The sequence below is a fragment of the Giraffa tippelskirchi genome, chromosome 4, assembly GCF_054371585.1.
Source record: "Giraffa tippelskirchi isolate mGirTip1 chromosome 4, T2T-mGirTip1v1.2.pri, whole genome shotgun sequence".
NCBI classification, from domain to species: domain Eukaryota; kingdom Metazoa; phylum Chordata; class Mammalia; order Artiodactyla; family Giraffidae; genus Giraffa; species Giraffa tippelskirchi.
Window position 1 is genome coordinate 182,681,716 of NC_137278.1, and position 15,415 is coordinate 182,697,130.

General features: G+C 41.8%; 1 pseudogene; it reads left to right on the plus strand.

The window, feature by feature from the left end:
• Positions 1-851: 851 nt before the first annotated feature.
• LOC145544589 (large ribosomal subunit protein eL42-like) lies at positions 852-1,419 on the plus strand (annotated as a pseudogene).
• Positions 1,420-15,415: the final 13,996 nt, after the last annotated feature.

Genomic DNA, 15,415 nt, shown 5'->3' on the forward strand with positions numbered 1-15,415 from the left:
ATTTGTTTGCTATAAAGCTCTTTCAACTTCTTTTCATTTTTGGAACTTTTCATAATAAAATGTTGGGGGAAAATCATATGTAAATGTCAACAGCTAAGAATAGCCCAGAGACTCCTGAAAAGGAAGAACCAGGTGCTTTAACACATAGGAAAAGTTTGAATAGAAATTAAAATAATTAAGAGAGTATGGCATTGGTGTGGAAATAGAAAAACAAATCAATAGAATAGAATAGAAATCAGGCATTTATGAAAACCTAATTTATTTCAGATCTGACCTTATAGATCACTGGGGAAAGGGTGGGTCATTCATTAAATGGTACAAGGAAAATTGGTAAGCATATAGAAAATAATTTAAATGTTAACAACAAAACTTTAAAACTTTTAGGAAAAAATAAAGAGAATATCTTTAAATATCTTTAAATTAGTGAAGGCAAAAAAGATATATAATAAAACCATTTGCAGAAAAGATTTAAAACAGACAAGGTTAAATAAGGATACCAAGAGGATAAGCAAAACATTACTGCTATTGTTCAGTTGCCAAGTCACGTCAGACTCTTTGCAACCCCATGGACTGCAGCACATCAGGCTTCCCTGTCCTTCACCATCTCCCGGAGATTGCTCAAACTCGTGTCCATTGAGTTGGTGATGCCATCCAGCCATCTCATCTTCCGTTGCCCCCTTCTCCTCCTGCCTTCAATCTTTCCCAGAATCAGAGTCTTTTCCAATGAGTCAGCTCTTTACATCAGGTGGCCAAATTATTGGAGTTTCAGCTTCAGCTTCAGTCCTTCCAATATTAAATGCATAAAATCTATGAAATGTTTTTCTTTCTATGCCAATAGCTCTCTTGTGAACATGGTGAGCATTTTTGAAATTCACTGGACTTTCTGTAAGAAGTGTGGCTACACCAATCTCACAAAATGACACAGTACAAGAAGGGCAAAGAAGGGCAAAGATCCTCTGCATGCCTGGGGAAAGCAGCCTTATAACAGGAATCAGAGTGGCTATGGTAAGCAAACTAAGCTGCTTTTCTGGAAAAAGGCTAAAACTACAGATCGTGCTAAGGCTTAAATGTGTTGAGCCCAATGTAGATCTAAAAGAATGCTAGCAGACTTCTCTGGCTATCCAGTGGTTAAGACTTCCCCTTCCAATACAGGGGGGACAGGTTCCATCCCTTGTCTGGGAGCTAAAATCCCACATGCCTCAGAGCCAAAAAACCAAAACATAAACAATAGTGTAACAAATTCAATAAAGACTTTAAAAATGGCCCACATCAAAAAAAAATAAATCTTAAAAAAATAGAAGAATGCTGGGTATTCACAGATGCAAGATTTTTGAAGTGGGAGGAGATAAGAGGAATGGCCCAAATGATCCAGATCTAAGCTCTATCTTTTGTTTTATTATAGAGACCAAAAACTTTTGAGGTTATGTTCACTTCATTTGGTGGCTTTGATCTTTGGGGAGGAAAATACTGTCATCAACAAAGTTCTCCTTGTGGGGAAATTTATGCTTTAAAAAAGTATATGGAGTGGAGAGATGAAGATGAAACTTGGAATGAGCAATTCAAGAGCCACAGGTGTCGTGGTAATGATCTTTTTTTTTTAATTGGGTGATGTTTATAAATATATGTATTCCAATACTTTGGCCTCCTGATACAAAGAACTGACTCATTGGAAAAGACCCTGATGCTGGGAAAGCTTGAAGGCAGGAGGAGAAAGAGACGACAGAGGATGAGATGGTTGGATGGCATCACCAACTCAGTGGACGTGAGTTTAAGCAAGCTCCGGGAGTTGGTGATGGACAGGGAAGCCTGGCGTGCTGCAGTCCATGGGGTCACAAAGAGTTAGACATGACTGAGAAACTGAACTGATATATGAATACTTCTTTATATTTATAAAACTGGACACATACTGTTTTACATATGATACAATATGCAAATTAAAGATTTTAGGTCAAATGTAGAATGCTATAAGCCTAATGTGGGCTGTGCTTAGTCGCTCAGTCCTGTCTGACACTTTGCAACCCTATGGACTGCAGCCCACCAGGCTCCAGTGTCCGTGGGGATCTTCCAGGCAAGAATATTGGAGTGGGTCACCATGCCTTCTCTCCTCCAGGGGATCTTCCCAACCCAGGGATTGAACCCAGGTCTCCCGCATTGCAGGCGGATTCTTTTACCATCTAAGCTACCAGGGAAGCTCAAAAGGCCTAATAAGAAAGTAAAAATCTAAAAAAGCTAATCAAAATAGAAAGAGATCAGTAAACTCTTAAGATCCTAAGATTTTCATGTCTCTCAACTTTAAAGGAAATAAGCCAAAATAAAGGTGACACTGGCTTACACTTTAGTAAATTTGGTAAAGCATTCATGAAACATAATCTAGAGGTTTAAAAACCATACATGACTTCATGAAGTTCTTTTTTATTAGCCTTCTCAAAGTTTATGAATTGTAGCTAAGTATGTCTTTCCCGCCTTAGAAGAGCAAGGGAGTGGAAATTATGACCAAATATCCATCCCTCCCTCCTTCCTTCCATCTTTTCTCTCTACTTCTGTATTAGTTTTGATTTCCTTATACTATATAATAAATTACAAAAAGAAAAACCCCACAGAAGCTTAAAACAAGTTTATTATTTCACAGTTTTGGGTCAAGAAACTGGTCAGAGGCCAACTGGGTCCTCTGCTCAGAGTCTTGCCAGGCCAAAAAGCAAAGTGTGACAAGAGCTGTGTTTTCACTGAGTCCTCCTCCATGCACATTCTGATTGTTGGCAGAATTCAGTTCCTGTGGTTATAGCACTGAGTTCTCAGTATTCTTTCTAAGTGCTGGCTCGCGGTCATTCTCAGCTTCTAGAGGCTGCCCTCTGGTCCTAGCTACATGGCATTCCTACAACTTTTCAAAGCCAGCAGGAGATCGCTCTCTCAGGCTTCAAATCTAATTTCTTTTAAGGGCACACCTGATTGAGCCAGGCCCTCCTGGGATAATCTCTCTTTTGTTTAACACAAATTCAACTGACTGGGGGCGTTAATTACAGCTGGAAACCACAAGTTGTTTAAGATGTCTGAAACATAGACTGACAGGTGGCATTGAGTGGGATAAAATGAAAGAAAAAAAGTTAAACCAGTTAAGACATTTTAAACCAATTATGGAATGTGGTCCTTGTCTTAGCAACAATTAGAAGCCATGAAAGAGTGAGGGTTTTTAGGAGCAAAAATGTTCAACTGATCAGATCTGCAGTTTAGAAGAATGCCTTTAGGGGGCAGTAATAATGATGTGCTTAATTGTTCTGTCCTGTCCGACTCTTTGGGACCCTATGAACTGTAGCCCGCCAGACTCTTTTATCCATGGGGATTCTCCAGGCAAGAATACTGGAGTGGGTTGTCAAGCCCTCCTCCAGGGGATCTTTCCAACCCAAGGATCGAACCCAGGTCTCCCGCACTGCAGGTGGATTCTTTACCATCTGAGCCAACAGAGAAACCCAAGAATACTGGAGTGGGTAGCCTATCCCTTCTCCAGGGGATCTTTCCGACCCAGGAATCAAACTGGGGTGTCCTGCGTTGCAGGCGGATTCTTTACCTGCTGAGCTTCCAGGGAAGCTCAGTAAGAATGATAAAGAGAACAATTCATTTAAGCAAGTATTTGTGGAATGAAAGGGAAACCTGTGGCAAAAATAACTCTAGAAACTAAAATGAAATGTATGCTCTCAGAAATGCTTTAATTTGAAAAAAACAATTTATTATAACCAGAAAAAAAGTCACATGCCCTTCCTCCTCTGCTGCTAAGTCGCTTCAGTCGTGTCCGACTCTGTGCGACCCCATAGACGGCAGCTCACCAGGCTCCGCCGTCCCTAGGATTCTCCAGGCAAGAATACTGGAGTGGGTTGCCATTTCCTTCTCCAGTGCATGAAAGGGAAAAGTGAAAGTGAAGTTGCTCAGTCGTGTCCGACTCTTAGCGACCCCATGGACTGTAGCCTATCAGGCTCCTCCGTCCATGGGATTTTCCAAGCAAGAGTACTGGAGTGGGGTGCCATTGCCTTCTCTGCTTCCTCCTCTAACCTACCACAAATATACACAATACGGTTTTTGATAAAATAGCTGAGAGACAGGAAAGTCAAAATGCAAAAAGAACAACCTTTAGGGGAGAAGCATACTGCAATCCATACTGTATCTTCATCTACTGTTTCCAGGAAGGGTAAAATTTCTCCTTACATGTCGTTGAAGTCAAAGGGATACAGAAAACTTGGCCAGTTACAGAAGTCATTGTGTTCACAGGATAAATTGTTCAGGAGAGGAAGGATTATGACTGATGGCAAGATTGAGTGAAACTTCCCCTCCCCCCATCCTTTGTTATTTTAAGTAATACACCAAGCGTTGGGAGAGGTCAAAACAGAGGCGTGACCAATGCACAGGTGAGCTTGCCAAAAAACATCTCCTGATGAAGGGAGGAAAGAAGGGGCACATCCTGGTCATAAATTTATTTCCATCTGCGGCATTCGATCACTTCTCAGTCGATGTGTCAAAGGGCTTATTTTGTGATTGGAGTATCCCATGTGTATGATAAATTGCCAGCATCATCTCTTGACTGACTTGTAAATCTCGGTCCTTTTAGGGGATTAACTACTTGCTAAATTCATTTATCAAAATTAAAACTAGGTTTTCGGAATGTTGCCCTCCAAATCCCAAGAAACTATAAAAGATTAACCTTTTGCAGATCCTTCCTGACTGAACACCAGTGGGTAACATCAACGCAAGTGATTAATAGGAGCTTTCTAAGATCCGGGGGAGATGCTGACAACCATTTCCCTCACATGACAGCATAAGTCATCTCCTAATCAACCTATGAAAACACACACCCTGAAACTCTCCATACTAATGGAACACATCCAATTAATATTTAGAATATCCATAGGAGTTCTGTTTTGCATTAGTACCAGAGGTTTTTACAAGTGTATCAGACCTCCTCAAGGCTGTAAAACAGAATTCATTAACTCAGTCTCGTTCAATCATTCCAGAAGCAACAGTAGCAGCAGCAGAATGAAAGTCAAATCCAGAGTGAATTAGCTTCCAGGGTTGTAGCGTCTCTGTGATGCTGTTGTTTGCTTTTAAGGTCATTAGCTAACATTTTTATCTCACTGACCCCTGGACCATCCAAGTTGCATATAGCCTGTATATTCGCCATGGAGAAGCACACTCCTCTTCCGTCTTCTTTCTTTCTCGTGTATTTACAGCCCATGGTGCTATCTTGGGGCCTTAAAGGCATTTCATCCAAATATCCACATTTGCACAAAATGTTCCGACACCTTCCCAGTACAATCCGTGACATTTTCCCTCCCCTCCCTGAGAGGCGTGTGCTGTGAACCTGCTCCTACTTGCATGTGAAATGGCAGCTGGGCTTATTAATGGTTCCCTCAGATCCTCTACCTCCTTTATTCCTCAAAACAAACCATGGCTCAGTTCATAACAGGTCTTAGAACCCCCTAAATAAAGTACCACGGAGACTTCGCTTCCCACTAGAGGGTACAGGTTAAACCCAGATGGAGGTATAAAACGGTATGTGTCCTATCAAAGTAGTCCCAGATTCCCTTAATTACACTTTATGGAGTTGTTCCCTTTGAATCCCCTAAACCAGTGGCAAGTGATCTTTTCTTTTTCCCTGGGGGCATACAAACTTACACTGTAATCATTTAACTGGGGACCATACAGTTTATACTAAAGTCATTCATTTTATAAACATATGGTATACCTAGCAGTACTGTGCATGTGTGGTTACCATGCACTGCGTGAAGCAATTTATATGCATTATTTCTACCAATCTTGGCAATGATTTGGTCAGAGACTGAGGCACAGGGAGTGTTTGTAATGTGTCCAAAGTCACTCAAATAGAGAGTGGTTAGATCAGGAGTCAGACTTGGTCCCAGAGCCCAGGCTGTACTTACTGACTGCCTTCCCTTTCACCCTGAGTGAAGCTCTGAAGTAGGTCCTAGAGTCATATTGGATGGATAAGTCACATGGATACTATAGACAGTATTTCTGCCCCATCTCCACCTGGGGCTTAAAGTCCAAGAAAAACATGTCAAAACCTATTACAGAGCTAAGAACAGAATGATGATCCAGCATGGAGAATGGAAGAGCTATCTTAGGCTAGAAGATTGAAGAAAGCTTCCCCAGAGGAGTGGCATTCAAGCCATAAACACAATGAAGGATATCCGTGGGTTCGATCCCTGGTCCAGGAAGATCCCATATGCTACAGAGTAACTAAGCGGTACACCACAACTACTGAAGCCTACATTCCTACAGCCCATGCTCCGCAACAGGAGAAGCCACCGCAATGAAAAGAGCAGTCCCCGATCACCACAAGCCCAGAAATAAAGACCCAGCTCAGCCAAAAATAAATAGATAAAAAAATGTTTAAAACTTGTACTAGAGCACATTGACTGGCAGGCATAACAACCTTTCCCCTTGAGTGGAGGATCTTTGTGTAGGACAAAATATGCTCAGCACCATGAGGTGGTCCTTGCTAGGAATTAGGCAAGAAACTATTTCAGGCTAGTGAGATTGGAATGCAAAGACCAAGAGAATCAATTTATGATAACAGAAAAATAGTGAAGAACAAGGCAGAAGTTGGAAAGAATCCACCTTAGAGTTTACAGATGATGGTGAAGGCTTGAAATGCAAAGAAAACTTGTTAGAGGCATAAAAAAGGATGATCTGATCTGTACTGATAATTCACCTGAGGTTGTATACTAGCTCCACAAATTACATATTTGTAACTCGTGTGTAATTTTTTCCAACAGCATTCATATGCTCAGTAACAGGAATAAAGAAAGCAAGTGGTTAGCTTCATCTTAAATTTTAGTAGAAAATTACATAATGCTCTACTACTCATTTTAAAAATTGAAAGTGATCACAAAAGTCTAGACTGTAGGAAGGTATAGAAAAAATAACTTTAGTTCCCCCAACAAATAAATCATGAGTTGAAAAAGAAAGAGAGAAAGAAAGCAGGAATCTGTACAGTGAAAAAGGATGAAGAGAAAAAGCAGCCATGACAATGTGGCGATTTATTTGGATACTGATTCCAACAGACAAATTATAAAGCAATATTTTAAAATTGGCATGGGAGCATTGGAAATGTGAGCATTAACTGGATTTGTAATATTAAGGAATTACTAACATTTGGGGAGTGATACTGGCACTGTGGTTTTGTTTAAGCATCCTCAGGTTTGAGAGATGGATACAGACATACTTACGGAAGAATCTAGTACGAGACTAGAGCTTGCTCCAAAGTAACTTGGGAAATGGGAGTGTGGGTGAGGATATGGGTCAAGTAAGATTGGCTATGAACTGATAACTTTGCAGCTAAATGATAGGTACATAGGGATTCATTATACTATTCTGTGCACTTTCATATGAGTTTCAGGTTTTTTATAACAAATTCTGTTTAAGGACAAAACAAGATTCTATCCAATGAATAATGGAAAAATTGCATGGCTTCTGATGATGGTCAGTTAGGGAGATAATGAAAGGGAGGAAACAATTTTAAGGGGAGGATACACAAGTCAGAAAAAGACCAAAAGATGAAAAGGACTGGAACACAGAGACATGAAGGCATAAATACAAACAGAAAAAGAGGAAGCAACCAAGCAAAAGACAGACTTGTGAAATGACATTACCACCTTGTGGTCTTTTAGGATATTGCTCCTAACTACTCCAGCCATGATGTTTTTTGACACTTGCAGGCATTTGTGGGGATGTCACCTCTACACTTGTACCAGATGTAATGGAGGTCACAGTCATGCCTAAGCTTCGGTCTGGAGATTTCTTATTTGTGACCAAAATTTTGTTGACTCTCCTAATATTTCAGACCATACCTGACTTTTTATCACAAGGTTCTCACATTTGTTACATTTTATTGTCCTAAGTTTCCTACTTTACTTATTCAGGGTTAGCTCCTGATTTGGTATTTCAGGACTTTGTAAACAAATCTTTGTTCACCTTATCCAAACCTTCTGTGGTTTGTTTTTGTTAAAAACAGCTTTATTGAGATTATAATTGATATCCAAAAAATTGGATATAATTAACATACATAATTTGATGAGTTTGGAGAGATGCATAAACCAACATGACAAGGTGATAAACATAGTCATCACCTCTTTTATTACATCATCAATTTGCTACTCTAACTCCAGTCTAATCTTACTTTTTTTTTTAATATATAGTAACACAATCTTTTTTGTTTTATTTTTTAGTATTTATTTATTTGGCTGCCCCGAGGGCTCCAGAGGGAGATGGGCTCCTTAACGGTGGAGCATAGGCTAGTTGCTCCACAGCGTGAGTGATCCTATTTCCCCAACCAGGGATCAAACCCGTGTCCCTTGCATTGGAAGGCGAATTCTTAACCACTGAACCCCCAGAGAAGTCCCTTAATCATACTTTTTAATGCCTCCATCTCCTTGAGCATCATACTCACCTTTCTCTTCCCTTTTCCGACTGCACAGAAGTTGTTTTTCTTGCAGTATGTGCAGTCATTGTGTGGGAGCAGCCCCACAGACAAAGGAAAGGATTGGAAAATGTGGAAGCAAAGGGATTCTATAGCTAAAATGGACCCATTATACACCTATTTGACCCAAGTAAGAACGGTGCATCTCATACACAACAGCCAAATAGCCCCAATACTATTACTATCATACGGTATTATCTTTTAAATTTTTTCCTCCTCTCCATCCACATTACTCCTGGTGAGCTCTTGCTGCTCTTCTTGGCATGTATCTGCCAGCGTCCAAGCCAGCCTCCTTACTTCCAGTAGCCCCTCCTGACCTTCCACACTGCCTCCAGTGACTTCTCCAAAATACAGGTTAATCCTGAACTCTCTGCTTAATACCTTCCGGTATTTCCTAATGTCCACGAGGAAAGAATCCTAAATTCAGACAGCCATGCTCTTTCTAACCTCATCCACTGCAGTGCCCTCAAGGGACATACACTGCTCCATCCATGCCAGACTGCTGGCTATTCCCGACAAGGCCACTGTATATGTGACACTCCCTGTCTTGGCACTGATTGTTATCCTTGTCTGATAACCCATTTTTATGCCTGGTTAATTCCTAATCTTGATTTGTCTTCACTTAGACACTGAATTGGGCTTCCCAGGTGGCTCAGCAATAAAGAATCTGCCTGCCAATGCAGGAGATGTGGGTTCATTCCCTGGGTTGGGAAGATCCCCTGGAGGAAGAAATGGCAACCACTCCTGTATTCTTGCCTGGAGAATCTCATGGATAAAGAGCCTGGTGGGCTACAATCCATGGGGTCATGAAGAGTCGGATGTGACCAAGCACACGCACACACACGCACAGACAGTGAATTGAGACTCGGACCTAACAGGGCTGACCGCACTTTCCAATTGAGTGCTCCTGTAGCACCTTCACACGATTATACTTAACTCATTGTGTGGTGATGTGGATGTGTTTATTGGTCTCTCTACAGCCCTGCCTCCTGTCTCCTTAGAGTCAAGTGGAAGGTAACTGGAACTGTGCTGCATTAATATAAGCTTTCCTAGAACTTAGCACAGTGCCCTGCAAGCCATGGGTACACAATAAAGTTTGGCTGCCTTCTCCTCTGCAGCTCTCTGAGGGAATCTAATCTCTGAATATAGAGTGGGTAGGCCAGAGCTTTAATGAAGAAAAGAGATACTGTTGGGGACTTATCAGACTGGGTATTTTTTAATGATATTAGCCAATGTTAGTAAAGATTCTCTCAGAGCAGCTAGGAAGTAAAAAATTTGTTCAAGCCTTGTAGAAGGAAATACAACAAAATATATCAAACATATGCATATCATTAAACTCAGAATGCCACATGTAAGAACTGAAATTGACAATATGCACACAAAACTCCATACAAGAATGTTTGTCACAACAGTATTGATATAGTCTAAAAAAACCTGGGAATCCAAAATGTCAAAAATAGAAGCTTAACAGAGCAGACTGTGCTATAACCATATGATGGAACTCTAGGCAGTGCTTAAAAATTATATAATATGAAATTTACTCTTGAAAAGCAAAAAAAAACAAATGCTGGTTATAAGACAACTGTGGTCAATTTTATAGTGCATGCATGTGTGTGTGTGTGTGTGTGTGTGTGTGTGTGTACATTTGTGTGTATACATATGTTTGTTTCTATCATTATTCATCATCAGTCATCGTTCAGTCGTGTCCGACTCTTTGAGATACCACGGACTGTAGCCCACCAGTCTCCTCTTTTCATGGGATTCTCCATGCAAGAACACTGGAATATGTTGCCATGACTTCCTCCAGGAGATCTTCCCAACCCAGGGATCGAACCCACAAATCCTTTGTCTCCTGTTTTGGCAGGCAGATTCTTTACCACTGAGTCACCTAATGCAATAGACATTTACACACAAATACATTTACACACAAACAGAAGACAGCCATGCAGAGTGAAAGTTTGGAAAATGTATATAACCAAAATGAAAACAGGTTTATAAATAATGTACTTGGCTTCTCTGTACTTTCTGATTTTTCTCCACTGAGCAGGTATTGCCGTTATAATAATACAGGGGAAATATAAAGTTGGTTTTCTTTTTAAGAGAAGAGGAAGAAGAAAGGAAAGACAACTGAGTCCCTGAGGCCATCAAGAGGAGAACTGAGGAAGCTGACCTGACTGTGAAAGAGCATCTGAATCTTAATCACACATAGACCTATGGAATTTTACAGAAGGTTAAGCCAATTGGTCATATGTGCCTTAGTGTCAAGTACTTAGATCAATATGTACTTGAGGTCAGTGTCAATGAATGGAAATAATTGAAAGAGGAGGGAACTGGAAAGAGGAGGTGATATCTGTCAATATTCTGGGTCAGATTATTCACATAAACCTTCTTTCCTTGGTTGTCCCGGCCCACCTCTCCACTCCGCCTCCGTCCTTATCACAGAGACTTGGAGAATACTAGAAACTTCCTTTACTCATGGAGAATAGGCAAGATATCTGTGGAAGCAGTGAACCAAAAATATCTAGACCATATGCCTGCCCAGTCTATCCAGAGTTGCTTCACTAGACTTGGGCCTCTCACCCCTAACGTAGAGCTCAGTGGACACAATTCAGTGCTTGGAAATTCATTTAAACTTAGGTTTCATCAAAAAGTTCACACTGTTTGATTTATAAAGAAAACCAATAGAGAAAATCTCCTGCCTTGTTAGAATGGATACCAAGTATTCATTTTGAACGGCTTCCCAGGTGGCGCTAGTGGTAAAGAACCCACCTGACAATGGATGAGACATAAGAGACCCGGGTTCTATCCCTGGCTTGGGAAGGTCCCCTGGAGCAAGGCACGGCAACCCACTCCAGTATTCTTACCTGGAGAATGCCCACAGAGAGAGGAGCCTGGTGGGCTATGGTCCATAAGGTTGCAAAGAGTTGGACACGGCTGAAGCAAATTAGCATGCACACACATTCATTTTGAAAACTCTTTAGTTACTTAAAAAAAAAAAATTAAAATCATACTAGATGAAACAGGAAGTTGAAGTTTGTGATGGTTAACTCTATGTGTGAACATGATTATGCCAAGGGATTCCCAGATAACTCAGTTCAGTTCAGTCGCTCAGTTGTGTCCGACTCTTTGTGACCCCATGAATCGCAGCACGCCAGGCCTCTCTGTCCATCACCAACTCCCAGAGTCCACCCAAACCCATGTCCACTGAGTCGGTGATGCCATCCAACCATCACATCCTTTGTCGTCCCCTTCTCCTCCTGCCCCCAATATTTCCCAGCATCAGGGTCTTTTCAAATGAGTCACCTCTTCGCATCAGGTGGCCAAAGCATTGGGAGTTTCAGCTTCAACATCAGTCCTTCCAATGAACACCCAGGACTGATCTCCTTTAGGATGGACTGGTTGGATCTCCTTGCAGTCCAAGGGACTCTCAAGAGTCTTCTCCAACACCACAGTTCAAAACCATCAATTCTTCTGCACTCAGCTTTCTTTTTAGTCCAACTCTCACATCCATACATGACCACTGGAAAAACCATAGCCTTGACTAGATGGACCTTTGTTGGCAAAGTAATGTCTCTGCTTTTTAATATGCTATCTAGGTTGGTCATAACTTTCCTTCCAAGGAGTAAGCGTCTTTTAATTTCATGGCTGTAGTCACCATCAGCAGTGATTTTGGAGCCCAGAAAAATAAAGTCAGCCACTGCTTCCACTGTTTCCCCATCTATTTCCCATGAAGTGATGGGACTGGATGCCATGATCTTAGTTTTCTGAATGTTGAGCTTTAAGCCAACTTTTTAACTCTCCTCTTCCACTTTCATCAAGAGGCTCTTCAGTTCTTCATCACTTTCTTTCATAAGGGTGGTGTCATCTGCATATCTGAGGTTATTGATATTTCTCCCAGCAATCTTGATTCCAGCTTGTGCTTCATCCAGCCCAGCAATTCTCACGATGTATTCTGCATATAAGTTAAATAAGCAGGGTGACAATATACAGCCTTGACGTACTCCCTTTCCTATTTGGAACCATTCTGTTGTTCCATGTCTAGTACTAACTGTTGCTTCCCGACCTGCATATAGATTTCTCAAGAGACAGGTCAGGTGGTCTGGTATTCCCATCTCTTGAAGAATTTTCCACAGTTTATTGTGATCCACACAGTCAAAGGCTTTGGCATAGTCAATAAAGCAGAAATAGATGTTTTTCTGGAACTCTCTTGCTTTTTCGATGATCCAGCGGATACTGGCAATTTGATCTCTGGTTCCTCTGCCTTTTCTAAAACCAGCTTGAGCATCTGGAAGTTCACAGTTCACGTATTGCTGAAGCCTGGCTTGGAGAACTAAAAGCATTACTTTACTAGCGTGTGAGATGAGTGCAATTGTGCCGTAGTTTGAGCATTCTTTGGCATTGCCTTTCTTTGGGATTGGAATGAAAACTGACCTTTTCCAGTCCTGCGGCCACTGCTGAGTTTTACATATTTGCTGGCATATTGAGTGCAGCACTTTCACAGCATCATCTTTCAGGATTTGAAATAGCTCAACTGGAATTCCATCACCTCCACTAGCTTTATTCATAGCGATGCTTCCTAAGGCCCACCTGACTTCCCATTCCAGAATGTCTGGCTCTAGGTGAGTGATCATACCATCGTGATTACCTGTGTCATGAATATCTTTTTTGTACAGTTATTCCGTGTATTCTTGCCACCTCTTCTTAATATCTTCTGCTTCTGTTAGGTCCATACCATTTCTGTCCTTTATTGAGCCCATCTTTGCATGAAATGTTTCCTTGGTATCTCTCATTTTCTTGAAGAGATCTCTAGTCTTTCCCATTCTATTGTTTTCCTCTATTTCTTTGCATTGATTGCTGAGGAAGGCTTTCTTATCTTTCCTTGCTATTCTTTGGAACTCTGCATTCAAATGGGTATATTTTTCCTATTCTCCTTTGCTTTTCACTTCCCTTCTTTTCACAGCTATTTGTAAGGCCACCTCAGACAGCCATTTTGCTTTTTTGCATTTCTTTTTCTTGGGGATGGTCTTCATTCTTGTCTCCTGTACAATGTCACAAACCTCCATCCATAGTTCATCAGGCACTCTGTCTATCAGATCTAGTCCCTTAAATCTATTTCTCACTTCTACTGTATAGTCATAAGGGATTTGATTTAGGTCATACCTGAATGGTCTTTCCCCACTTTCTTCAATTTCAGTCTGAATTTGGCAATAAAGAGTTCATGATCTGAGCCACAGTCAGCTTCCAGTCTTATTTTTGCTGACTGTATACAGCTTCTCCATCTTTGGCTGCAAAGAATATAATGAATCTGATTTCAGTGTTGACCATCTGGTGATGTCCATGTGTAGAAACTTCCCTTGTGTTGCTGGAAAAAGGTGTTTGCTATGACCAATGCGTTCTCTTGGCAAAACTCTATTAGCCTTTGCCCTCCTTCATTCGGTACTCCAAGGCTAAATTTGCCTGTTATTCCAGGTGTTTCTTGACTTCCTACTTCTGCATTGTAGTCGCCTATAATGAAAAGGACATCTTTTGGGGGTGTTAGTTCTAGAAGGTCTTGTAGGTTCTCATAGAACTGTTCAACTTCAGCTTCTTCAGTGTTACTGGTCAGGGCATAGACTTGAATTACCATGATATTGAATAGTTTGCCTTGGAAATGAACAGAGATCATTCTGTCGTTTTTGAGATTGCATCCAAGTACTGCATTTTGGACTCTTTTGTTGACTATGATGGCTACTCCATTTCTTCTCAGGGATTCCTGCCCACAGTAGTAGATATAATGGTCATCTGAGTTAAATTCACCCATTCCAGTCCATCTTAGTTCGCTGATTCCTAGAATGTTGATGTTCACTCTTGTCATCTCCTGTTTGACCACTTCCAATTTGCCTTGATTCATGGACCTAACATTCCAGGTTCCTATGCAATATTGCTCTTTACAGCATTGAACCTTGCTTCTATCACCAGTCCCATCCACAACTGGGTGTTGTTTTTGCTTTGGCTCCATCCCTTCATTCTTTCTGGAGTTATTTCTCCACAGATCTTCAGTAGCATAGTGGGCGTCTACCGACCTGGGGAGTTCATCTTTCAGTGTCCTATCTTTTTGCCTTTTCATACTGTTCATGGGGTTCTCAAGGCAAGAATACTGAAGTGGTTTGCCATTCCCTTCTCCAGTGGACTACATTCTATCAGACCTCTCCACCATGACCCATCCGTCTTGGGTGGCCTCACACGGCATGGCTTAGTTTCATTGAGTTAGACAAGGCTCTGGTCCATGTGATCAGATTGGCTAGTTGTCTGTGATTGTGGTTTCAGTCTGTCTGCCCTCTGATGCAGTACTCTTGCCTGGAAAATCCCATGGACGGAGGAGCCTGGTAGGCTACAGTCCATGGGGTTGCTGAGAGTCGGACACAACTAAGCAACTTCACTTTCACTTTTCACTTTCATGCATTGGAGAAGGAAATGGCAACCCACTCCAATATTCTTGCCTGGAGAATCCCAGGGACGGCGGAGCCTGGTGGGCTGCCGTCTGTGGGGTCGCACAGAGTCGGACACGACTGAAGCGACTTAGCAGCAGTAGCAGCAGCAGCCCTCTGATGCCCTCTCGCAGTGCCTACCATCTTACTTGGTTTTCTTTTACCGTGGATGTGGGGTATCTCTTCATGGCTGCTCCAGCAACACGCAGACGCTGCTGCTTACCTTGGACGTGGGGTAGTTCCTCCCGGCCTCCGCCCCTGACCTCGGCGTGGGGTAGCTCTGCAACAAGAGAAGCCACCACTATGAGCTCCTCTCGGCCGCGCTTGTGCGCCGTCGCAGCCGCCCGCGCATGTGCGCCCAGATAGCTGGTTAAACATTATTTCCAGGTGTGTCTATGAGAGTGTTTCCAGAGGAGATTAGCATTTGAATGGGTAGGCCGAGTACAGCATGTGGATGGGCCCTATG